Source organism: Trichosurus vulpecula, chromosome 3 (assembly GCF_011100635.1).
Source record: "Trichosurus vulpecula isolate mTriVul1 chromosome 3, mTriVul1.pri, whole genome shotgun sequence".
In the NCBI taxonomy this organism is placed as follows: Eukaryota; Metazoa; Chordata; class Mammalia; order Diprotodontia; family Phalangeridae; genus Trichosurus; species Trichosurus vulpecula.
Window position 1 is genome coordinate 25,150,246 of NC_050575.1, and position 27,769 is coordinate 25,178,014.

At 37.0% G+C, this 27,769-nt stretch overlaps 1 protein-coding gene across 9 annotated transcripts in view; it reads left to right on the forward strand.

Annotated features, from left to right (window-relative positions):
- RAPGEF6 (Rap guanine nucleotide exchange factor 6) overlaps positions 1-27,769 on the forward strand; it is a 236,387-nt gene that overhangs the window by 71,761 nt on the left and 136,857 nt on the right. The gene's annotated exons all lie outside the window — the stretch shown is intronic.

Genomic DNA, 27,769 nt, shown 5'->3' on the forward strand with positions numbered 1-27,769 from the left:
ATATGGATGGATTTTGGCTATTTCATTCCTGCTAGCAAAAAGATGCCATGTCTCTGTTATTTCTGATTCCTAACTAGTGTTGAAGTAGCTTACTTCACTCTTTTTTGTTTGAAGGATCTATGTTAAATCTACATTTTTTCATTTAATACAATTTTTCAGAGGGAGGAAACTACATATCATTTGTAGATTTTTTTATTCTGCTGAATATCATCTGTAGAAAAGCATTTGATCTAGCTACCGGGTTATTGGAGATAGCCTTTAGAAAATTGAGCTTTCTATTGTCCCAACTGTAAGTATGGAATAGAAAAGAGAAATCTTCTGTTTTAGTTGTATTTATTTTTTTAACTGTTGGCATCAACTATTGGAAAAAACTACCGGCTTATGGTAGCTCAAATTTCAGCATATTGACTTAAACGTCATCATTAATGATAATTTGTGGAATACGCACAGACTCTGGTAGACAATTTGATGATCAATCAGCATTTATTAAGGATTTCTTATGTGCCTCAAACTCTGGTGTAGGTACAAAAGAGAGACAGCTCCTGCCCTCAAGGAACATATATTTCACTAGAGTATGTAATATATTTAACAATTAGTAGAATACAGGACATTTGCAGAATAAATACACGGTGATTTTGGGAATAGAACACTAAAAGATAGAGAATCAAATGAAGGAGGTGGTACTTGAACTGAGCCTTGAAGGAAGCTTGGGGTTCCAGGGGAAATGAAGGTAAGAGGGGGAGCGTTCTAGGCTTGGGGGATAGGCTGTGCAAAGACATAAAGGCCGTAGCCACTGACTCTGAGGAAGAGGGAACTGCTTAGTCTCAGCATTATTTACCACTGGAGCACTCGATAGCCATTATCATTTAAATATTGCTTCAGGCTGCCAGTTTGACAGTTGATTTGTGAAATATCATCTTATTTATTTTTAGTATGATCAGAGTATCAAAATTAAATCTCTAGGAAGGGTATCATCATCCTTCCTAGGCCATTATTATTTTTCAGTTGAATGGGTGGTATGATTGAGGTATATTCATATTCTTCAGAGAATATTTTCATTCAACAAACATTTATGTTATTTCATTCAATAGTCTTTTGTACTTTTGGTATTATTGGTTGATAGATAAGATCTAACTGAATTAATATGCCTAGTTTTTTATTTTTTTATTTTTAATAAATTTATTTTTTAATTTTATTTTACAACACTCAGTTCCACAAGTTTTTCAGTTCCAAATTTTCTCTCCCCTTTTCTCCTCCCCCCTGCCCCCCAAGAAGGCTTGTAATCCAATGTAGGTTCTACATATACCTTCACATTGAACTTATTTACATAATAATCCAGTTGTAAAGCAGAATTATGACCAATGGAATGAATCATGAGAAAGGAGAAATGAAACCAAAAAAGAAGGGAAAAAAAAGAGAGCAAAAAGTTTGCTTCAATCTACATTCAGATTCCATAATTCTTTCTCTGGATGTGCATAGCTTTTTCCATCATGAGTCTTTTGGAGCTGTCTTTGAGCCTTGCATTGATTAGAGGAGTCAGGTTTATCAAAATTAGTCCTTACAGATACCATGTGTCTATAATCGTGTATAATGATGTCCTGGTTCTGCTCCCCTCACTCAGCATCAGTTCATATAGGTCATTGCAGGTTACAATGAAGTCCGTCTGTCTGCTCTTCATTTCTTATAGCACAATAGTATTCCATTACATTCATATACCACAATTTGTTTAGCCATTCCCCAATTGATGGGCATCCCCTTGATTTCCAATTCTTTGCCACCACAGAAAGAACTACTGTAAATATTTTTGTACTTATGGGTCCCTTTCCTACTTGTCTGATCTCTTTAGGATATTGCCTGAGAGGGTATGCACATTTTTATAGCCCTTTGAGCATAGTTCCAAATTGTTTTCCAGAATGGCTGGATTAGTTCACAATTCCACCAACAATGTAACAATGTTCCAATTTTCCCACATTTTCTCCAGCATTTATGATTCTCCTGTTCCCATATTAGCCAATCTGACAGGAGAGATGTGGTTTCTCTTCCGTTAAAGCTGTCCCTCAATGCCTTATTGTGATATGAAAATTATCTGTCTGGAATGTAATATTTATTCTTTCTTACGGCATAGGAATGTCTTGTTATATTCACACGCCATCTAACTTTTCAGATTGCTGGCAACCTCTCCAGTTTCCAGGGTCTTTGCTCTTATAAATAATACTGCTGTGACTACGTCTGTAAAAGTTTTTTCCTGTCAGTAATGTTAATATAGAGTGCTGGTAGTCAGTTCATTGAGTCATGGGTATAAATGACCTTACAGCTTTCATATAATTCAGGATCGCTTTCCAGAAAGGTAATACCTGTCTGTTCATGATTTCAGCAGCAGAGTGACTGCTATGACATGCCTGTTTTGCCATAACATGGCCAAGTTAATGGGTATAATCTTTCTCTTTAATTCTCATTTCTCTGCTTATTAGAAATTTGAAACTTTTTTAAAGATGGATATTCATAATTTGTTTCTGTTTTAGAAAATTTATTTTTTGTATACATTTTAAATACATTTTATTTTGACACAACACCTGAACATCACTATTCCCTGCTCCCATACACAAGGTACATTTCTTCAAGAGTGGTTAAACCAAACTGCATGCTTATATAACTGCAATGGATAGTACGTATTACTTACCACTTTGTTGTTTATCAGGTGTTTCCAAAGAGAAACCAACGTATCAACAAGCATTTGTTATACAGCTACTACTCAACAGGCATTGTAATATAAGGAAACTAAGACAAAAAGTAAAAACATTTTCTTCCTTCATGGAGCTGATCTTCTATTTTGGATGTAACATGTATATACATGAGTAAATACAAATTATGTGGAAAGGAAAATAGAAGGTAATGGAGGAGTGAAGCATTAGTAGCTGGAGAGAGGAGAATCATGTAAGAGACATCATTTGAGTATTTAAGGGAAACTGGAGATTCTCAAAAAGATGAAAAAGACATTCAGCACATGAAGGCACAGGAATGTTATGGATTAGAAACAGCATTGCCAATTTGGCTGGATTGTAGCAGAGGTAGAAAGCTATATTGCGCCACACTGTCAAAGGCTTTAAATGCTAGAGCTTGTATTTGATCTTTGAAGTAAGAGGGAGCTACTGGAGTTTATTAGAAGAATGACATGGTCAGACCTGTACATTAAGAAAAATATTTTGGCACTGTATGGAGGATAGATTGGAGAGGAGAAAGACTTGAGGCAGGAAGACCAATTTGTGGTCTGTTAACAGTAGTTTACATGAGGGATAATGAGGACTTATACTAGGATCATGATTCTATGAGATGTGGGCTGTAAAAATCCAATCTGCAACAAAAGGCAGCTTAGGAAGAATTCCGAGCATCATCAGTTTATTAGGAAGACCAGTGGTCCCTAAGCATTTTGATCTAAGACCTTCTTCTCAGTCAAGAACCCTTCAGCTCATGGACCATGGGTTTTCATAGCCCTTAGGAGGTCACTAAGAAGAGAATGAGGCGGTACGATTGAATGATTGGTCATTTTTAGAAGCAGGGAAACTCCTATGATTGACTAATCTTCTGAACCAGGGGAACTCCAGTGATTGGCTAAGGGATATATCCATCAACCACTAGTACTTTGTCACCAGTTTTCTAGGGCTTTCCACAAATCGTAAGACTGTCATTGGTGTCTTGGGGCATTCCATAGCCTGTAAGAACATCATGACAAGGTAACAAGGAAGCTAAGCTGTGGTTTTTCAAACATAGTCCTCCCATGGGACTCATAGGAGTTGGGGGGGTGGGTGGTGAGGTGGTGGTGGTGCCGATTCAGCACATTCCTAATACAAGTTAATATGAGTCTTTACAACAGGTCAAATACGGTACAAATCTATCCTATAAATCAATCAGAAGTAGTAGTATCATTAACACATGGTGGATTAATTTATTATAAACTATATAACTTATTCTTCTGTCATCAACTAATTCTAACTTAACTCTGTTCTACTTAACTCACTAAAACAATCACTGATCCCCATTAAATCACAATAAGCTGAGTAAATATTGACTAAATTGAGTAGGGGTATCAAATTATTTTCATGGGGAGGGAGAGATGAGATTGTTGTTGACTTGAGTTGTTGTTAAATTAATTTTTGCAGAAATGAGAGTAACAAAACTTAGAGCTGACTGGATATATGAAGTGAGAATTGAGGAATCAAGGATGATACCAAGGTTGTGACCAGGAGAATGGTATTTCTTTTGACAGAAATGTAGAACTTGGAAAGAGGCATGGGCTTTAGGGGAAAGAAAATGTATTCTCTTTTGGATATGTTAAGTTTGATATGCTTATGGGACATTCAGTTGGGAATATCCCACAGGCAGTTGTTGATTCAGGAATTGAACTCGAGAGAGAGGTTAAGTCCAGATATGTATATCTGGGAGTCGTTCATATAGAAATAATTATTGAACCCTTAGGAGTTGATAAAGTCACTTCAAGAGAAGGGAACTGTAGGACAGAGCCATATGCAATGGGACAGATCCAGCAAAAGAGAACCAAGAGAGAGCAGTGTCATGACAACCCAAGGAAGAAAAGGTGTTGTCAGGATTGCCAGGGATTCACTGTCTTTTAGTTGGAACTAAGGGAGTGTTGGAAAACTATGTTTCCGTGAATGCCAAAACATAGAAGGAACGTGAAAAGAAGAGGTCTTAAATAAAGGGAAATTTGTTAAACTGTAGAATGGGGATTTCATATAGTACAGTGGTGTGGATGGAGAAGAGAGAAGGGGTTGTAGTAGCAGGGGTGGGAAGGCGGGGAGTGGATTTCCCTTAAGAATCTGGTTATTCACTATCACCAGGATCAGAAAAGTATGAACTTAGGGTTTCCTAGCTATAGTAGATAGCTTTCTATTGCTTTTCTTACCCTTAAGAATTCTATGAATGATAGTGTGCATCAGATTCTGCTTTATTAGTAGCTTTTTCTATAGATAAGGTCTTGGCATCAAGAAGTCTAGTATCTGGATTTTTGGTCCTAGGGTTGAGTTTTTGATAAGAGGGCCAATTGTTAGAGGCTCGGGTCCAAAAAAATGAGAGGTCTGGTGCCTTGAGTTCTCTTTCTAGAAATAAGATTGTATAGTACTAACATTACATATTTTATTTGGCCTAAGTTTTGTTGCCTTTTAAGGTTGTCCGTATTTACATTATTTAATCTTGTATGTTCTTTTAAATATATTTTTTTTCACTCTGCCTCATATCAAACTAATTTTCTCATATTCCTCTGAATTTTTCATATTCATCATTCCGGGGTTAGGTGGCTTGTGGAGGGTCATGTAGCTGCTAATAAATACCTGAGGCTGATTTGAACTCAGGAAGAATAGTCTTCCTGACTTCAGGCCTGGCATTTTATCCACTGTGCCACCTAGCTGCCCTTCCACATCATTAGTAGCATTATTTGTGATAAGAAAAAGCTGGAAAAAATAAGTTCCACATCATTATGCATATATTTTTTCCATTTTTTGTTACCACCAATAATGCTGCTATTTATTTAAGTTTAACAAACACTTATTAAGGACTCCCTGTGTGCAAGCATCGTGTAGGTACTGGAAATTCAAAAATAAAAATAAAAAACAGATGCTACCCTATAGGAGCTTACATTCCACTAAGTAATATAAATTGTGCACAAAAGTTAATATTAGACTTTAACGAAAGAGAGAGCACTGAAAACTGAGGGGAATCAAGGAGAGTTTTACATAGGAGGTATCATGGACAAAGGAGAGTTAGTTTTATGTGTGCACATACACAGTTTGTTTTAGAAATGCACAATGCTCGACAGTGAAATTGGTAGGGATAGGAGGCAGGGAGAGTGATTAAGAGGGAGGAGTGATCACAAGTGAAACTTTCTGATCGTAAAGGGAGATTTTAAGTGGGGATAGACAAGAAAAACAAAGACTAAGGAGATGTCTTACCCTCATAGACAGTTTGGGGAATGGTTGAACAAACTATGGTCCATGAATGCAGTGGAATGTTGTTATGCTGTAAGAAATAATGAGATGATTTCAAGTGATTCTGGCACTATAAAATTGAGAAGAACTGGGAGAACAGTTTTTTGAAAGACCTAAGAATTTTGATCTACTAAGCGCTTGACTAGTCATGTCTCCTGAAAACCTATGATGAAGCATATTTCCCGTCTCCTGCCAGAGAAGTGGTGGTTTTGAGGTGTATAAAGAGGAATACATTTTTGAATTTTGTCATTGTGTGAATGTGTTGTGCTTGACTGTGCCCATTGGTTAAAAAGATTTTTTTCTTCTTCCGATTAACTGGAGCGGAGTTAGTTGGTGAGGGATGATTCATGATAGCGTTGCCAAAAAAATGCACAGAAGACAACAGAAGGATGTTCCAAAGGAAGCACCAACAGGACAGTTGAAAGTAGAATCCATTACATGCTTTAAAAAAAAAAAGCAGTGTGGGCATTCATGGTTTCATACAGAATCATATTTTTGTGTTCTGTGTGTATGGAAATACTTATTTTTTCTGTTAAAGTTCAGAATTAAAACAACATCCAAGGTAATTTTTTATCAGTTTGAGTTGAGTGGCTGAGTTGGGAGCCTGCTTTTAAGATATTGAGAAATAAGGGGCAAGTTAGAAAGCAGAAATAAAGAAATAAAGATGGGGGAGCCAAGATGGTGGAGTGAGAAGTAAGTCACTCTCACCCTCCCTTATTGACCTCTGAAAGCCCAGAAAATATCACCCCAGGAAAAGCCAGCAGAAAGATGGAGTTTAGCAGTCTTGTAGCCCAGGAAACTTGGGGGATTAAAAGGAAAGGCCCTTTTGCTCTGGGGGAAGGGGAGCAGTACAGGATGGAGGTGTCTAAGCAAGCCAGCAGCAAGCCCCATCTCAGCAAACCGGGGCAGGGGTCCTGAGCCCCAGGGTGTTGGATCAGGCAAGTGCCAATACCAGGATCCCCAAGTGCCTCAGCACAGGCAGGGGAACAGTAAACAACAGCTTGGAAAACCACCATGTGCACTGACGGTCTCCAGCAGCCAAATCTCTCAGTGGTTCAGCACAACTCCAGGAAGCCCAACTCCAGGAGGCACAGCTCCAGGATGGCAGACAGCCTCCAGCAGCTAAACATTTGAGTGCTTTAAAGAAGCCCAGGTGAGTAGGTATCCTCTAGGGGCCAGACTCTCCATCCCCACCCCGAGAGCTCCTGTGTTGCTGACCCCAGCTCAGTACCAGCGAAGTTGCCAGACCCCTACATCCTCCAGCTGCTAGCATCTGAGGCCCCAGCATACAAAGCCAGTGACCAGGTCCCGGAATTCTAGCACAGGAAGCTTGGGTCACTGCCCCCTGCTCTCCAGCAGGAGAGGGCAACTTTAAAAGCCAGGAAGTAGGCAAATATCACTAGCAAAAAGCAGAAATGGACAATGACCATAGATTCTTATTATTGGGACAGGGAAGATCAAAGCACAAATTCTGAAGAGGACCACATTGTCAGTATACCCACATCTGAAACCTCAGAGGGGAATATAAACTAGTCTTAAGCCCAAAAAGCGTTCTTGGAAGAGCTCAAGAAGGATTTTAAAAGTCAGAGAGGTAGAAGAAAAATTGGGAACAGAAGTAAGAGGTATGCAAGGGAAAGTCAGTAGCTGGGAAAAGGAAGGAAAAAATTGACTGTAGAAAATAAGTTGTTAAAAAATACAGTTGGCCAAATGGAAAAGGAAGCACAAAAACTCACTGAAGCTCTAGAGCTCCTTAAAAAGTACAATGAGCCAAATGGAAAAGGAAGTACAAAATCTAATAGAAGAAAATAAGTTGTTAAAAATTAGAATTGGCCAAGTGGAAGCTAATGACTCTATGAGATTTCTAGAATCAGTCAAACAGAAACAAAAAAATGAAAAAAATAGAAACTGCCCTGAGGTCCTAGAACCAGAGGTCAAATAGTCATTGAAAGAATCCATCAATCACCTTGTGAAAGAGATCCCAAATTGAAAACACCAATGAATATTGTGGCCAAATTCCAAAATTACCAAGTCAAAGAGCAAATACTGCAAGCAGCCAGAAAGAAACAATTTAAATAACATGGAACAACAGTCAGGATTATGCAGGACCTTGTAGCTTCTACTTGAGAAGATTGGAGGGTCTGGAGTATGATATTCCATAAGGCAAAGGAGCTTGGATTACAACCGAGGATGAGCTGCCCAGTGAAGTTAAGCATAATCTTTCAGGGGTGGAGATGGACATTCAGTGAAATAGGGGACTTCCAAACCTTTTTGATGAAAAGACCAGAGCTCAGCAGAAAATTTGATCTTCAAATACACAACTCAAGAGAGGCATAAAAAGGTATAAAGGAAAGAAAAAATCAACATGTTATTAATAAGAGCAAACTGTTTACATCCCTTCAAGGGAAGATGGCCCTTGTAACTCTTGAGAACTGTATTGTTGTTATGCCATTTAAAAGGGGTATACAGAGACAGAGGGCATGGGTATAAGTTAACTTTGATGTGATGATAAAACTTCTTAAGTGGTGAAAAGATACTGTTCTGGGAGAAGAGGAAAGGAAGAGGCAGACAAGGGTAAATTACATCAGAAGAAAAGGCACAAAAACAAATTACAATAGAGGGAAAGAAGGGAGGGAAATGAGCATTATTTGAACCTTACTCTTATCAGATTTGGTTCAAAGAGAGAATAACATAATCAGGTATAGAAATCTGACTTACCCTATAGGAAGTAGGAGGGGAAAGGGGAAAGAAAAGGGAGGGGTGGATAGAAGGGACAGAAGAAGTAATAAGAGTAAAGGGGAAGAAAAGGGATGGGGGCCTGATAGAAGGGAGGGCAGAATGAAGGAGGTGGTGGTCAAAAGCAAAACTCTAGTGAGGAGGGAAAGGGAGAAAGGAGAGAAAAAAGCATAAATGGAGGAAAATAGGATGGAGAGAAAGACACAGATAGTAATCATAACTGTGAATGTGAATGGGATGAACTCTCCCACAAAATGGAAGTGGAAAGCAAAGTGAATTAAGAACCATAATCCTACAATATGTTGTTTACAAGAAGCACATTCAGAGGGATATACACGCAGAGTAAGGGTAGAAGCCTGGGGCAGAATATATTATACGTCAGCTGAAGTAAAAATGGGTTGGCAATTCTGATTTCAGACAAAGCAAAAGCAAAAAATAGATCTAATTAAAAGAGATAAGGAAGGAAACTTCATCCTGCTAAAAGGTACCTTAGACAGTGAAATAATATCATTACTAAAATATATATACACTAAGTGTATAGTATCCAGATTCTTAGAGGAGAAATTAAGGGAGTTACAGGAAGAAATAAACAACAAAACTATATTAGTGGGGGACCTCAACCTCCCCTTCTCAGATCTAGATAAATCTAACCACAGACCCCCTCCCCAAAAGAATGTAGATGACTTGAGAGGACAGCAGAGTTCATTGAGTTTTTTTAATGTTGCATGTTTTTATAGGCAGCAGGGAAAGGACCAATAGAAATGGAAAGATTGAACTGAAAGAGGGAGATAGTGGCAAAGGACCAGATTTCTAGAAGAGATGGGAAAAGATGGGATCAAGGACAGAGAGAAGGATTGGCTATGGCTGGGAGAAGTCTTACTTCTTCATATTGGCCCAAAGGAAGAACAAATGGGGGCTATATTAAAGGAATTTTTAGTGTGGAGTAAGGTATAAAAAACTTGTAACTGGTAGCCTGGATATTCTTAGTAAACCTGAAACAGGTTCTTTGCAGAGAGGGAGGTAAAAAGGAGATGATTTGGGGACCAATTTTAGTTAACCAAGTATCTAGTAAGATCATACTATGTTCCAGACACTACGGTAGGCACTGAGTTTGTGACAAAATGAAATAGTCCTAGCCCTCAAAGAACTTATTTCAGTGAAACAACATAGATTTACACATAAGTAAATAAACACACATGCATAGTAATTTTGGAGGAGGGGAGGGAGTACGTAGGTCAGTGAATAAAGGACAACTTAACAATGAAACAGGGGTTCCAGAGGAAGCAATGGAATTGTAAAGTAAGATGCAGACATTGGAAGAATGCTGTGACATGGATGGATAGGAGAAAGCAGGGAGTGGTGGTCAGGGAAGAGAGTTTATGCCAAAAGTATAAGGATTTTGAGTAGAAACACAGGACAATAAGATTGTCATACCCTTCACAGTCTGTGGTCCTGCCTGATAAGCAAGGATCAAGTGAAAGTCATGGGACCTGGCTTGTCATATGGGGATAAGGCATATTTGTGATCAATGACATCGACTCTGGAAATATTTGGAAAAGGTGCTGATAAAAAAAATCTTTGCAACAAACTTCTCTTACAAAAGTCTCATTTCCAAGATACATAAGAAACCAATTTAAACTTGTAAGATAATGGCCACTCACTAATTGATAGAAACAGGCAATTTTCAGGGAAAGAAATCCAAGCTATTTATAGCCATATAAGAAAAAAAATTCTAAATCACTAAAAATTAAGAGAACTGCAATTCTGAGGTTCTACCTTGTGCCCATCATATTAGCAGTTGACAAAAAAGGAAAAAGGCAAATATTGCAGGGCTCTGGAAAACTGGCACATTGATACACTTTTGGTGCAGCTGTGAATTGGTATAGTATTCAGTAATGATGATCATGATAACGATGACAACAGTGATGATAAGAGTAGTCAACATGCATAGATTGCTTTAACATTTACAAAACGTTTTACAATAATCTCATTTTATCTTCACAACGACCCTAGGAGGTAGGCGCTAATGTTATCCTGATTTTACAAATGAGAATGCTGAACCAGACTAGTTGACTTGTGAAAAGTGACTTTTCACACATCTGTTAAGTTTCTGAGACAGGATTTGAACAGGTCTTCTTGATTCCAGGTCCAACAAAGTCATGAATGGTAGTAGTAAAAGGGTGGGGTGGGAGGTGGGGGTGGTGGTGAGGATTCAAGAATAGAGGGAGAATGTAGGCTTCAATTAAGTTCTTTTGTGGAGTTCTTTTTGGTATTTCTTTTGATCTTTTTGAAGGAATATCAAGGAACTATCCATAACTAATAGTCTACCTCTGCATTGGTACTCAAAAAATAAAAACTCAGAAGAAAGTAATACACTTTGGATGATTTGAAAAGGAATTAAAAGATCTCAGATCCATTGAAATACTGAAGTATTGAGGAGTTAATTTATGATCTAATTCCTTTGTCCATTTTTGGCTTTATAAAAAATTGTATTTTTTAAATTAAAAAAAACTCTATTGTGTTTTCGAATCAGTCATTTCCCCTTAACTCTTACCACCCTTACTCTTCCTTATAAATATAAGATATTTAACTAAAGCAACCAATACAGTGACTGAGTCTTCAGAGTACTTCTCACCTTATAATCACACTTCATATGTAAGACATGGCATTTTAATTTTTAAATACTTATTTTGTTAAACATAGTCATGTCTTGTTTTAAGTAAACAAATTTTGATTGATAATAATTAATAAAGACATTTATTTTATACACCCTTAAAGCTTGAATTGAAGGATGCATTCTTTTACCATGTGAACTTTTGGCTGGTTTTAAAGGGATGGAAACTTATTTGAGGTACTCATTCTCAGCCAGGTCAGTTCTTCCATGGGATTCATGGGATTTCACCAGAACTCTGCCCCAGGACTTAACCAGTTGCATTAAATATTCTTATAATTTAGATGTAGAAATTAACATTAGTGGTTTGTCAGAAACTACTTGTTTTTTCAAATTGTCTGTATCAGATGGCACGAATGTACTTGACTTATTTGCGATTAGAAGTCTGCTTTAAATAAACAGTCTTTAATGGGATAAAAAATTTGAAGACATCTCTCCTAATTTGAAAATTTTACAAAAGGAGGATTAAAAAAACCCAACAATGATGATTAGAACAATTTAAACTTTATTTTTCTAGAAACTAAGCCTAGATTCATACATAATTTATCAATGTCCAAGTGACATATCTTTATGAAAGATGACCCTCTCTTAGCTAACACAACAGCTGAGAAAAAAAATGGCTTGTGCAGCTGCAAAGATTGTAGGGAAAATTGAATCTGTGCTGTCTTTTTATTATTCCTTCAGTTTTACTGGTTCTAATTTTAGAAGCTTACATCACTTTAGTTGTAATGACTGCTTCTCTTAACTGCCCGCCTTGGCTTACTTTCTCTCCCTCCCTCATTACCTTTTCTCTCTATCTCCCTGAGGATATATCATATTTTTATACTACATCTGGGTCCTACTGATCCTCTTCACTGGGTTTTTCAATCGCAGTTTAGTGATCATTTAGCAGACATGGCAGCTAATGTACTTAATGTATATAGACAGAAGACTGAGAAAAACGTAAGGGTAGGTTGTGACCTTTCTTTACTAGTCTCAAGAAGTTTAGGGAAAAATTAGCTTTTGAGCCAAATGTTACAAAGGACTACCACTCAGAATTATTCATTTAATTTTAGGTTAAACTTAAAGAATTGGAAAGCAGATCACGTTATAATACTCTTCTGTGAGGGTTGATCCAGGCTACTTGTAGGTGGTGTTATATCTTTTACTGCTGCCCATTACAGTCATTGTTTGCTCATTAACATTCCAAAAGGTTCTAAGTGACCCAACCATATAAACTAACAGTGTAGTTTTTCAGGTTTTCATTTCAAAACCCAAACTCTTAAAACTAGGGGAAAAAACTTAGCCTTTTATTTTTAGCACCTCAGCTGTTAAGTTCAGTGTACCAAAAAATTTTAACCCCGAACCCTTTACATTTAAAATTTTCCCTCTTGCTTCACTTCCTACCTATTGACAGTTTCCCCTTAGTGTAGGTAATAACTGTTGATTAAAAAACAAAACAGTACATACGTATCTGAGATAGGTACAAAAACCCACTTGCCTCTACTTATGGAGCTCTTTTGTTTTCAGTCATTTCAGTTGTGTCTGACTCTTTGTGACCCTAATTTGGGGTTTTTCTTGGCTAAAGATACTGGAGCGGTTTGCCAGTTTCTTCTCCAGCTCATTTTATAGGTGAGGAAACTCACTTGCCCAGGGTCACACAGCTACTATAAGGATGGATTTGAACTTAGGTCTTCCTGACTCCAGGCCTGGGACTTTATCTGTTGTTCCACCTAGTTGCCTAGGGAACTTGATAATATTAGCAAATATCCTCTCAAACAGTACCCTGTCCAGCTTGCCTGCATTGAAATATATTTAGAAACAAGTAGTTTTTATGCATAAGTACTTAAGAATTATTTTTAGATATAGAATTGAGCCATCCTATATTATGATTTTATTAGAAGGCAGTAGAGTAGAGTGGAAGATGCTAGACACTGAGTCAGTTAATCATTTACTATTATGCAATATGCTTGGAATACAAAGACAAGAGTAAAATATTCCCTTCCCTCAAAGTGCTTGTGATTTAGCCATGGAAAGCAACCTGTACATAAATAGGTATATACACAAAACAGATATAAGGCTGACTGGGAAGAAGACATTAGTAGCTGTGGAGAGGGGAATCAGGAAGGGCTTCCTGGAAAAGGTGGTCTTTGAGTTGAGTCTTATAGAAGTTCCACAAGGAAGAGATGAGAAGTGAGTTTATCCTAGGCATGGACAACGATGTTAAGGCATAGAGATGATGAAGGCCTGAACTAGGTTAGTGACTTTGTGATTGGAGAAAAGGGGTTGGATTTTTGCATTGAAAGGGAGTGGGGAACTAAGTATTTCACCAAGGTCGTAAACCTGGATTACTGGAACCCTTTGGTTAAAGTAGAAAAGTTGGGAAGAGAAGTGGGTTTTTGGGTAAAGATTTTAAGTTTTGTTTTGGACATATGTTCTGTTAAATTTGATGTGCCTGAAGAACATCTATTTGGAAATGTACAAATAGTTGCTAATGTGGGCCTGGAGTTTAGTAGAGAGACTTGGGCTGAATATGTTGGAGTCATCTGCATCTTGGTGGTATTTAAATCCATATTAGATGATGAAGTCATCCAGAAAGAGTGTAGAGAGAGAATGGGGGTGGGGGGGTGGGAAGGACAGAGCCTTGGGGTATACAATTAAAGGATGTGATCTGGATGATGAGTCATCAAAGGGGACTTAGAAGCAACTTGGTACGAGAACCAAGAGAGGGCAGTGTCAGGAGGGAGAATATAGGAGGAAGAGTGGTTGTTAGTGTCATGCTGCAGAGAAGTTGAGAAGGCTTAGAATCAAGGAAAAACTATTAGATTTGGTAATTAAAAGATCATTGGTGACTTAGGAGAGATTTGAAGTCAAATTACAAAGGATTGAGGAGTGAATAAAAAGACATCTTTTTCTAGGGGTTTGGCAGACATGCAGGAGAAGGAAGACAATAGCTTGATAGTCTGACAGCTCCTCAGGAGAGTTTCTGAAGGTTGAGGGAAGGTGGGGTGTGTTGGTAGGCTTTAGGGAAGATTACATATTAGAGCAAGTGAAAGGGAATGTGCGAAGAGAATCAGGAGAGACTCAAGTTTGTATGATCATGAACACATCGCTGAGCTTCTCTGAGCCCCATTTTACACGTCTGTAAAACAAAGATTAAAATAAAATACCTGTAGTATCTGTTATGAAGATGAAATGAGGTATGAGACAGTGTATGTAAAGTGGTTTGTGAACTTTGAAGTGTTGTTAGTAATGATACTAACATCATTTAAAATTTTCTGTTTGTACTTTTTTGGGGGGGAACTGTGTCAGTATAATAACTGATAATCCTGATGGTAACCCTGATGCATTTCATGATTAGCTGCCTTCTGCCTCGGTTGTAAATCACTTAATCTCTCCAAGCCTCACTTTCTTCATCTGCACAATGTGGTTATACTAAATGGCCCCTGTGGTTCCTTATTGCCTCAAATTTAGGATTCTATAAAATACTGACATGGGTCTGCAATTGCATCTTTTTGTGATTTGCCTCCAGTGAAGCAGTTTGAATCTATCCATGTTTGTACACCCTGTGTGACTGTTATCCATGGTGTCTGATTCTTAGCAGTCTCTGCTTCTTTTCTTGCCATTCTGGTACCATCTCTGCAGAAGTGGAAAAGGGCTCTCAAAGACTGAAGTCAGATTTAAGTTTTTCTTTGTTTCATAGATTCTTGTGGCCAAAAAAAAAAAATTCATCACGAGGTGGTCACCCTACTTGTGATGTGCCTCTGTGATTAGCTCAGTTGATCCTGAGAAAACAGATTCAGTCATTTAGTGGAGCTATTTTTGAAGCCTTAGCAGAATGATATAACAATTAAATTATGTTCAGTACAGTTTAGTGTTTAATGTTTTATAGTTCTTTGAAGACTGACATATCACATTTATGTGATGTATTAGCTCTATGTCAATATTCTTATTTAACTAGGAATATCAAGATTCCACAGCACCCTATTTCCCAGTTATCCTGAATAAACGAGTCTATTATAAATGCAATAGAAGCTTAAGAAGATCCCTTATAAAATTTTCTTTCATGACATACGCAAATCTGAAGGTCTTATTTGTAGATTATTGCCAGTATTTTAATTTCCTTTTTTTAAGAAGATTTTTCTTAGTTATCTAGTCTTTTTAAATATACATATGTCTTCAAAAGCAAAATAAACAGGCCACTGCATGGAGACAGGGTCCAAATGATTGAATGTCCTTTAAAGGACTTGCCATTGCATTGTTCCAAAGTCCAGCTCAGGAGCTTTCTATAAAAAGTCCCTGGCCTGGCTGGAGATGGTAAGCAGAGTATGGGATTGATGGTTGCTTTTTCTTTACTTGGCAGAAAACTCATGGGGTATAATCAAGTGCCTTAATTGTAGGTGCTGAATGTAATCTGGTTTAAAAAAAAAAGAAGAGTTCTTGGGTTTGGGAAAGGGAATGTCCACTTATATGCTCAAGTTGATTTGGATGCAAGCACCTTCAGATTGATGAACTTGACAGCCTGTCACTTCATTAACTCTGAGAACCAAATCTCATATAATCTGGACCACTACATTAAAATGGAAACACTCTAAAAGGGTGTTTGTGTGTGTGTGTGTGTGTGTGTGTGTGTGTGTGTGTGTGTGTGAGAGAGAGAGAGAGAGAGAGAGAGAGAGAGAGAGAGAGAGAGCGCATTAGCTTTCATCTTGTATTAAAGGCATTCAACATCTTATCTTCTCACTCAGGTTGGTGGACGAATAAAAAAAACATTGCAACGTGTTCTTCCCACCAAGACTTTTTCCCCCTAAATTTCCTAATGGCCCGTCTGGCTTGTGTATCTGAAGGTTGTAGAATCACAAAGATGATAAAGGGTTCTGGTTAGAGTGAGCCATCTGTTCACGGAGCAGCATATAGGCAAATTCCTGTCAGTGAATGGGCATGTATTTGTAAAAGTTCATCTAGTTGAAGTGCTCGATCTTTGTGTAGAAGTGGAAGTGCAAGGTATAGGAGCAGGGCAGAGGTAAGGGAGCACAAAAGCCAAAGGCTCTATTGTAGGAATCTCATATTCTATTCCTCCTGTGGTCCCAGGTGCAGCTGCAGCCTTCCTGGTCCCTAAGGGTGAAAACAGTAGCTGAAGTGTGATGTTTTAAGTAATATTTAGGGGTGTGTGTGTGTGTGTGTGTGTGTAAAGGACTAATGTTCTATGGGTATTCCAGCCTGAATTCCATTCCACGAGTGTAGTCAAGGCCTTAGTTCTGTCTTCTCTGTTATTGTTGAAGGCATAACCATCCTCCTAGTCACCAAGGCTTAGAAACTTGGGGTCAAACCCCTCATTCTTTTTCACCATCAAGTCTTATTCATTCTGTCTTGACAATCTCTCTTGTATGTGTCCCCTTCTCTACTCTTACACACTGCCACCACCTTGGTGCAAGCCTTCATCACTTCACCTGGCCTATTGTAATAGCATGCTGATTGTTCCCTCTGCCCCAGATCTGACTATTACACTGGCTCTGTAGTTTGGCTTGTGAAGCCAAACCTGGCTACTAGTTTTACCTTTCCAGGCCACTTATACGTTACTCCTTTCTTACCCTCAGAAGACATACCACGTCCTGACTGTATTTTCATTGACTTTTCCCTGTGCCTTAATTTTCTCCTTCCTTAACTCCTCTTACCTTTTGACTTTGATGGTTTCTTTCAATTCTCAACTAAAATGCCCCCTCCCCTTTTAAAATTATGCTCCAAGCCTTTCTTCTCATTCTCCATAATGTTAATGCTTTTCTTTTGAGATTATCTTCAATTTATCTGGTACATATCTTTTTTTGGTACAGTTATGGGGGTGTTGTCTCCCCACTTTAGATTGTGAGTTACTTGATGGCAAGGATTGCTTTTTCATCTTCTTTATGTGGGGTGCTTAACAAATAGTTGTTGAATTGACAACTTCTCGAGAGGTCACTGGTGACCTTGAAGATGGAGGTGGAGACCTCAGCCCTGCCCATTGGTTCTTTAATAGAAAAATATTTTAGACATAAAAAATATTTCAAATTTTCAAAAAAAGTTATTTAAGTTGTCTTGCTTTTCACTTTTCTAATTGCTAGGCAATTTGAGCATATTTTCACGTTGCTTTCAAATTTGCATTTCTTCTTTGGAAAATTGTTATTTCCATTGACGCTTTGTCCATTGGGGAGCATTTATTAGTCTTACAGATAAATATTAAAGTTTCAAATTTTCCATAACATTATATATTTCAGTTCTTAATAAAAATGCTGTTCTTTTGTGGAAATACACAAGATTTGGAATTCAGGAGATGTGGGGGAGATTGAGCTCTGCTACAAGCTTATGTAACTTCGGTCATGTTCTTTCTTTGGGGCGTAGTTTCCTATTTTGTAAAATAAGTGGTTTGAAGGGAAATACGTAAGGTCCTTTCCAGTCCTAACAGCCTGTCCCTATGGCTTAAGGCTTATTAAAATGTTTATTTATGCTGTAAGTCTACAATTTTAAGATGAAGACACGTCTGAACATTGCTATAGTTTTAACTATTATACTGTTCCAGAGAAGGGGGAAAATGTCCTTAAGGTGGCTAGACCATATGGATGTTTCCTAGATAATACAAAGCAGAGCAAATCTTTTTTCTTTCCTTCATCCTTTGTCCTCTATCCCTTTTCTGCTGATATTTTCCTACAACTGGTTCAAAAAAATTAAAAGGGTCTAGAAAAACTTAAAAATTAGGTACAGGAAAGGTACCTCTCTTTCATTTTCTCTAGAAGATTGAGTAATTTCTCACCTTTGTCTCTAGAGCATTAGGTTAAGCAAATGTTTGATTTAGGTACCTGTGGAATGTAGTGTCAAAAGGAGGTTGATTGGACACATATCCTGGTATATAGAATTAGGTTACTTTGTTTCTGTTAGCAGCTGTGTTAGCCTGGAAGATTGTGGGTGTTGGTCTGCCATGAAATGGCTGTTACTGTGAGCTGATTGGTAGAAAAGAGGAATAGATGATGTCATCTTCACTTACAGGCAAAGCTAGAAGGAAATAGATTCCCCCCCACCTCCATTATTGAGGTTTTGTTTACCGTGGTTATAAAATACACGCACATGCACGTGGTAGTGGGTTGGATCCTGTGTGCACTAAAGTAGCTTTTAAAATGCTGTTGTAAGATGAACATCTCACTAGCTAAGCTGTAAGGGCTTATAAGTGTATAGTCAGCACATATACAACAAAGGGGAGAGGCTTCTTTCAGATTTTTCTTTTCACATTTTGGGTTGTAATTAGTTCTATCACCATAGATTTGTCTGATATTATTGAGACTGTAATGTTTTTATAAATATGACTACTTTTTTGAGTCTTTAATAAAACTAGGAAAGTTTATTTCATCCACTAAGATTACTGGTCACTGTCACCTAATGTATTTTTCTTTAATTCTGGGAAATAATAGTTAAGGTAGTTTTAATGGATTTTCTTTTCAGTACACTTGAAATCATTTATAGTTTATTATTTGCTTGAAACTCAAACTGAACATATAATAATTAGAAGCTAAATTGTGTTTCTTTGCTCATCTTGTGAGATTTAACTAGTCTTAATGACAGTTTTGTCTTTTCATGGCCACATTTCAGCATTTTAAAAAAGTAATTATTCAGAATTATAGGATCTCAGATTCAAATCTCATTATATTTTTACTAGCTTGCTTCATTGTTACTTTGGAGACTTAATATTTAGTGTTTTCCTAAGCTTAATTAAAGTCTGGGTAATGACACCCTTATTTAGGTTGATAGTACCTTACTGTTTATAAGATAACTTACCTTTTGTTCAGGGATGTTAGAGAACTCAGTCTTTGGGTAACTGATAACTGTCATCAGGGATTTTTTGGGGGGTGGTTCTTTTAACTAATAACACTGGTGCTTAAGGTTCTAGCTTTATACCCCTCCCCCTCTCAAGTTGCTCCCTTCCCTCCAAACAAACCTCTGCTATAAGAGAAAAGTAAATTTTAGGTTGTTTACATATTATCATTACTCCAGTGATTTTGCTACATCAGAGTTTGCTATTTCTTTCTGTTGATGTATATTTTACCCCTGGAAAATACATTTTATTTTGGCTACTGAGAGGAAATACTTCAGCTTCCATAAGTGCATTTTTTTGTATGAGATTGAAGTGGTTGGAAGAGTGAATATCCATCACGTGATAGGAACTCGTAGCAGTAATGATGACAACTAGAGGAATTATCCAGTAAAGTGTAGGGGGAGGTATTAAGGGGGGTGTGGGGGTGGTTTAGAATTAAGGAGTTCTTTGAAAATTCTATAAAATATGACATTTTGGGAAGACATTTTCATTTTATCAAAACACAGAAACATTCAGACATTAGATACACCATTTCTTTTTTGGTGTCATGGCCAAATTTCTTTCTAGGAACAAAGCTTCTCTTCAGTTTTTTTCAGGTAACCCAAAAGGCTATTTCTTTAGAGGAACTATACATAATGCCAATTAAATTATTGTACTACTGAATCTTTGTGGTTTTAATTTTTGCAAGATGATATTTTTTTTTCTAATTGTCAGTTAAATTGTCCCCACTTGGCTAGCTGTTACTGCAGTGGTGATGTTTGGATTTTTTTTTCATTGTAGATGACTTGATTTCACTTTTAAAATTCATGTTTTCCATACATTAAAGTCTTGTTGAAGATGATTCTCTTCTGAATATTTATTTCCTAAGTAGCTATGAAGCAGAAGCTCCGGAAATGAGTGTTACAAAGACAAACATGACAGCTGGGGGAGAGCAAGGGCTGCCTCAGATGCTTAGAAAGCAAGACTGAATTGCTGCAGCTCATTCTCTTTTCCCTTGGGATCACAGAAGTGTGTTAAATTTGAATACTAGAATTAGAAAGCACTATTCCCCAATGTACCCAATTGTGAATTCATTATGAATTAAAGCAAAGAAAAATTATAAAAGAAGAAAGGTTATGCATTGCAAGCAATATATTTTATCCTGCAAGTTAGAACACTCAAATGAGAGATTTTGAAGCAAGTAATGAACATGCTGATAAATTTGATGAAAAGGAGGGGTGTATGTCTGTGTGTGTTGGGGTGGAGGTTTCAGTAAAGTTGCCCTCTGTGCTACATCTGCAGATACAGTAGCCAATTGATCTAATGCAGTTTCTGAAGGCTTTCTATACAGGTGATGTCATCCTTTTAGCTCCATTCCCCTCCCACTTTCTTTGCTCCTTATTAGATATTTCATCTTACTGCGGAGCATAGAATCGATAGGAGCTTCTCCTCAGGGAGCCTCTGGGAAGCAGACACAGATAGCAGGAATTAAGGCACTAGCACTCAGTCTTGCTGTGGCAGAAGATGTAATATTTGTATTGCATTGTATAAATGTTTTAATTGGAAAGCAAAGCTTAGATTAACCATAGTATCTGGCTGTTGCTTTAGGATTGGAAACAGCACTGCAGAGTTGTAAATCGTGCATGAGAAAGAGAAAAGGAAAAGAATTTGGATTACAGAGATTCAGAAGCGACACAGAATAAACCTGTTAGAGTATTTCATTAGTTGGATTTTTCCTCCTCTTTTGGTCGGTAAGGAAAAAAAAAAAGAAGAAACTTAATCCTAAGGATACAGAGTTTTGGTTTGCTTCAGATGCAGAAGAATCATTGTAATGTTTGATTTACAGAATGGAATAAGTAGAAGAAAAGCAGACATGAAGATATTCTCTTGTTAGTGATGCTACATTTTTGGGAACAAATGCTGGAAAGTATTGGAGGCTCAGGTTTGGTGTTTGTTGCATTACTTGTTTAATCTGATCCAGAATTAACTGTTCGGTTACCACTGTGTAGATATGTGCTAAGTAACTGAGAGGAAGCATGTGGATATCTGAACGCCTAGAGCCCGAAGCACAAAAACATCTTGATTTACATTTCTGTGCTTGTTAAAAGGAACATTTTCATGGGAATTGAGGCAGTTGACTTAGTCCAAAGCTCAAAGGTACTGAAATCCAGTTGGGCCAGTAATTTTGGAATTCACTGTGGAAAGGTATCCCAAAAAGTTTCCTTTGTATGTTCCTGGTTTATGATTTGTGAAGAGAAAACAGAAAGGATTTTTGCCAGTATTCTTTTCCGTGTGCCTTCGGTTTAAAAAAAGGAAACTTTACTTTCCAGTCCAGGAAATGGCTTTTCTTGTTCGCTGTTATGCCAATTGTCTTCAGCCTTGGGCCTCCAAAGTAAGTGATCATCATTGTTTTCTTTCAGTTTGATGAGAAGTAATAGTAGTTTTTGTTTCCTGAAACTAAACATGACATATATGTGGTTTTAAATTGTGAACGAGCCCTTAATATTCCTGATAGCATCTCTATGATTTCTAAACTTTGAAGAATAAATATAAAACCTTACTCTTCTTATTCACATAAATACCTCAATCCTCTTATTCAGAATTAAATAAAAAATCCTCTAAACTTTTGACTGAGCTAAGCAAAAATTTAGAAAATGCCTATTTAATTAAGTGTAAAGCTTAAATACATTGAAACCAAGGTTTATATTCTAGAGACCAGGTAGTGTCAGAATTTGGAGTTCATATAATATTTGTTCATGGCTTTAGGCTTTTTATTTGGATAAATGATTCACTACTAGCTTACTTCCAAGATCTTTCTTATATGAAGCTACCACATTTCTGATCTCAAGTTTAACTCTACAGAAATGAAATTAGCTGGCATGTAGATCTCTTATGTTTAATATTTTTAATTCTGATAAAATTTTGAATATGTATTTTGAAATCATAATTCGGTTGTGCTCTGCTTTGGAGTATAGTATAAGTGATTACCATTCTTGGTAATCAGATATCCTGAGCAATATGATCTTTATGTAATGAAGAAAAAATTGCTACAGTAATATTCCTAAATGTCATCCATTTAGTGGTATGGAACCTTTAGCAACCTGACACTGGGTTTCTAAACACAAGTTGTTTATGTGCTGCTTGCACCTTATGAAAAACCTCATTGCCTTTTTAAAAAAAAAGTTTGTTTACCATTCTTCATAAAGTTATATCAGTGGACTTGACTAAAATGGGTTTATTTAGTGTGGTTTGGTCTATACGGGTCTGTCTTGAACAAGTTACTGGATATTAGACACAGTGGTGGTGATTGCCACACCTTCCATCGTTTTTATATTTATTTATTTGGAATACATGTTGTGTATTCTGATTCCTACTGTCAGAAAGCAGACTCACAGTTATATGATTTAACAAATTCTTCTTTATTGTGCCGTTGCATAAAGATAAGCTTTCCATGTAGATGTCTTGAACTTGGTCAGGAACAATGGAAGCACTTTCTAGACTGGTCTAAAAGCTATGCTTTTGTTGAATAAAAACTATCAAGATTAGACCTCACTTTCCATCATTAAACGATAACAAATGTCCTTTTGAACATTATTCAGTCAGAAGCATTTTACTGAACTAAATTAAAGGGACAGATCTGTCCCTTGGATTTGAGACTTTTGCTCATGATAAGACATGAAGATTGGTCTGAAGTTATTCAGTGAAAGATTGAAAATGAGAGACAAAGTATAATTTTGATTGAAAAAAAAGGGAAAATTTAACTTGATGTTTCAATTTTTTAGATATTTACACAATTGTTATACCCTTTGTTTATATAAAAATAGCTTAATTATTATATGTTAAGTTTTGATTCTTAAGTATATTTTGATTCCTTTTCTGCTACCCTGCCACTAATATCATATAGGACTGAGGGCCATTTTATATTTTTCTTTGTTTTAATGGCTTGCCACGACCAAAGAATTTATCACCAAGTGGCTAGCCTAGATGGGATGAGCTTGTCCTGTTGCTGGGGCCATATTGGAAGTTTTTTCCAATTTGGTAATAGTTGCTAGATCTTTCTTTCTCTTATAGCCTTTGATAACCTATGATCATGTCCCCTCCACAATAAGGCGTTGGAGTAGGACTTTTTGGAATCCTTTAATTTTGACTGATGTTACTCTAAATGTGAGAGCCTGTTAAATGGCCAGTTAGTGGATGTATTAATTACTAGAGGAGCTGAATCATAGCAGTTTTTATATTCTTGGCTATAAATGAAATCAGAAGAAAGAAGGATGGCTCAGAGGTAGTATCTGAATAAGCAAAGAAGTTGGCAGAGTTGATTGTATCATGTGCCGAAAAGCAACAGAAAACATTTTTTCATGGGATATTTGGTCATTTTATAATGTAGTACTCAAGATAGTTATTTCCAGAAAGACTGCTACAAAGATAATTTCAGCTTTAGTTACAGAGGATGGAGGAAGTAGAGAAATTCTACAAATATGACACATTTGATAAGACAGTCCAGTTAAATCAACATACACTCTGATTGTTTTAGTGTAGTCAGAGAGACTTCAGTACACAAGTGGGGAAAGGTGAATATCATGAGAGATAGTTGGGAAAAAATGGTTCAAGAAGAAGGAATGAGAGAGGCCTAAGATGCTGCTTAGACTACACAAAAGTCTGATGTCTTTATGTCATGAACACTTTCTTCTGGAAAAAGGGTGGTAAAGCTAGACATGGAAAGCATCAAATAACATCATAAAAAAATGAAATAGTTTATATTTTAACAGACAAGGAAAGATTCATTATTGGCTGTGGTAGTTATCCTTGAATGAGCTCTGTATATTTAGACCTCACTTGTCAGAGCAAGGATCAGATTACATGAAACGCAAGGAGAAAGAATAATGAGAAAAAACATTGGTCATTCAGTTGACAGCTAATTTCAGAGCTATTTACATAATTGATCCTGAAAATGAGAAACGGATAACTGATTTTTATAAATTTTTCCATAAGTATAGCTGTTATAAATTAATTGCCACAATGAGAAAATAAAAAGAACTTGGAAAGTATCCAGGTCAACAAAAGCTTGACTTACTTGCCAAGTGGGGATAAATGGTGGCCAAAGACAACATCAGGTCTGATTATAAATTTGTTAGCATATAAATAAAGAATATAACACATGATAGATAATTATCAGCAATATTGTCTCATGAAGCTGAGAGGAGTGGAAGGTAAAAACTAGTTTAAAGAAAGCTTGGTAAGAGGTCCAAAGCAAAATTGTTATATGGACGTTTTAGGATGAAAATAGGATAGCAAACAAAAGAAAAATGGTAAGGTTGGCAAAAATTATTGTAACAAGTTATTTTCACCATCAAGGATGGTAAAGTCCCTAAATTTAGCATCTCAGTTCTTAATTCTTGTACGTGGAATGTAGAAATGCCACTAAAGAGGACAAAGACAGGGAAAGGAACCTAATGAGACCAAGTTTTTATAGCAAAAATCTGTATTGGAGACAACTCAGTATTGAGGGACTGATAAGCCAGTATCTGAAGGAAAAGGCAATAAAAAAATGTGGGAAAAAAAGAAAAAAAGTTCAAAAGATGTGGGGAAAAAAATCTTGGACTTTATGAATAATGAACAGAAGATGACTAAGAACATCAACTCAATGCTCAAGTATATGCCTGCTTTCCAACTGTTAAAATCTTTATGTGAAAACAGCCCATGTATAAATTGAAGACATCTTTAATGAGAGTATCAGGAAGAAAAAATTGGACTAATGTAAGTAATATTAAACACTGGATCACATCTTTGAATGAAAGATGTAGAGAATACAATATATCCCTTTCACTTGTTTGTTGATTATGAATCAATCTGTAAGTATTCATTAAGCACTTACTATATACTTTGTATGGTACTAGGTATACAGTGATAATATAGTCTTTTCCTGTGCTCAGAGAGCTTACATTCTAATGGAGACACCATGTACATAAATATGTAGTACAAGATAGAGTATGGAAAGAAGGTAAACTTACTTCCAGATTAAAGACTTCTTGTAGAAGGTGGCACTGAAGCTTGAAGGAATCCAGAGATGCTAAGAAGTAAAGTTAGGGGGAAGCATTCCAGGTACTGGGGACATCAATGAAAAGGTATAGAGATGGGAAAATGGACCATTATGTGTGAATAACAAGTAGTATGACTTTTCCATAAATTGTTTTCTGGACAGCAATGTATATGAGTACTGGACAGATTAGGTTGTTATGAAGAACTTTAAATGATAGAGAACTTTATATCTGATCCTTGAGGGAGCCGCTGCTATTTATTGAATAGGGAGACATATTCATACCTACACTTTAGAAAAATCACTTTGGCAGCTAAATGAAAGATGGATTGGAGTTGGAAGAGGTGTGAAGCAGGGGGTATCAATTGAAAGACCATTGCATTAGTCCTGGTGACAAGTGGTGAGGGCCTGCCTGAACTAGTATAGTGGCTGTGTGAATCAAGAGAAGGAAACATATACAAGAGACATTGTGGAGGTACATAAGATTTGGCCATAGATTGGATGTGTGGGTTGAGTGCATTGGGGAGTTGAGGATGACACACAGGCACACACTGGTCTAACTGGGAGGAAGGTAGTGCCCTCTAAGGAAGTTGGGAAGAAGAAAGGATTTAGGAAGAAAGATAATAAATGCTGTTAAGGGTATATGGAGTTTGAGAGGCCTATGGAATATCCAGTTTAAAATATCAGATAGGAAATTAGTATTGCGAGACTGGAGCTCAAGAGAGACTGGGGCCAGACATATATACACATACATTTACATATACATATATGCACACACACAAATGAGTGTGTATGAAACCTCTGCATTGAGATAATAATTGAACCTATGGGGGTTGGTGAGATGTAGCTAAGCAGTTAGGTGGTACAGTGGGATAGGCTACTGGGTCTGGAGGTAATGGTTATAAAGCACTTAGCAAAGTAGAATGAGACAAAATTTGTAAAGAACCCAGCCTGAATAATTGTTTCCTTCCTTTGTGCTTGAGATATTATAGAGAGAAAAGAGAAAATGTGCAAGGGCACAGCTTTAGGTGATATCCGCAATTAATAGCCGTAATATGGATAAAGATCCAACAAAGGAGACTGAGAAGGATCAGTTAGACAGGAAGAGAATCATGAGAAACTAGAATCTGAGAAACCCAGAGAAAAGAGGACAGAAGGAGAAATGCTATCAGATGCTTGAAGAATGGTCAGGAAGAATGAGAATTGAGGAAAGGCCGTTAGATTTGATAATTAACAGATCATTGATAATTTTAGAGAGAGCAGTTTCAGAGAAGCCAAACTGCAGAGAATTTAGAAGAGAGTGAGAAGACAGGAAGTGGAAACATGTAGCATAGATGACTTTTTAAAAGTTGAGAAGGACAAAAAATGTACAATAATAGGTGGTAGATATAGTAGGAACTCTAGTGAGGATTTTTTTTTTAAAGATGAAAGATTTAGGGGCATGTTTATGGGCAGGTAACAGTGGAAAGAGAAAGACTGAAGATGAGAGTGTACTTAGTATAGTGAAATCCTGGCTCTTTTCCAACCAGATGTCTCCCATCCATATATTAAAAATAATTCAAGTATCCTTGAAATTCAAATGTAACAATAGAAATAACTCTGTGCAGAAATTCTTCATTCATAAAAACCAGGTTGGATATAAAAGAAAATCTGTCTGTATGTTCACCAGTACTGAATACTTTGATAGAGGAGATCCAGCACAGAGTCCAAATTGAAGAATATTTCCATTTGGATGGTGATATCCTCAAGAAGCTCCTTTTTGTGGATGATAATTTTGCTGCTCCTGTCTAGGTCTAAAACATTATAGATCTCCTGGAAAAGATGATTCAAAAGAATCTGACTTGAACATCTACATAGGAAAGATGAAATTTATGAGGAATATTTATTTCCCAGATTATGACATGTGATACCTGTACAGCTTTTCTGTCAGTGTCTGTATCTGGGACAAATAGTGCAAATCAGTAACTGTTTGGGCCCATAGTTGAACAGGAAGAGGAAAGCAGGCTAGAATTGCCTTTGGCATTGTTCAGAGTGCCTTCCCCCAGAGGCAAAGGCTCAATTTTAAAATACCAACGTTCTGTAGGAGTTGCTGAATATCACAGAGAAGGCGGAGGGGAGATATTTGGTGGGTGGAAGCAGTCAGTAACATATAACCAAAGAGGGACTTTGAAGAAGGACAGGGGTTAAAGATGTCTTCAAGGAAATAATGTATGATAGGAAGAAAAGATGGACTGGTCACATGTGATATTGAGAGATTATAGGTGAACAGGCAGAGTACTACTCTACTGGTATCCTTGTTCTGTCATGTTACAATCTTATTGAACTTCTAGTCTACTAAAATTCTGGGTCTAGAGACCTAGAATTCACACAAATTGTAGTTTAGGCACACGCTACAATGCTATTCGTTATTTTTTTCCCTTAAATAAAAAATTTTACAATTCTAACAATTACATGTCATCTAACTGGAATTGACCTGTTATTGTAGTCAGGGCCTTTTTGGATTCTCATTCTGCTCTTCAACATATTGGCTATCCTCCCAT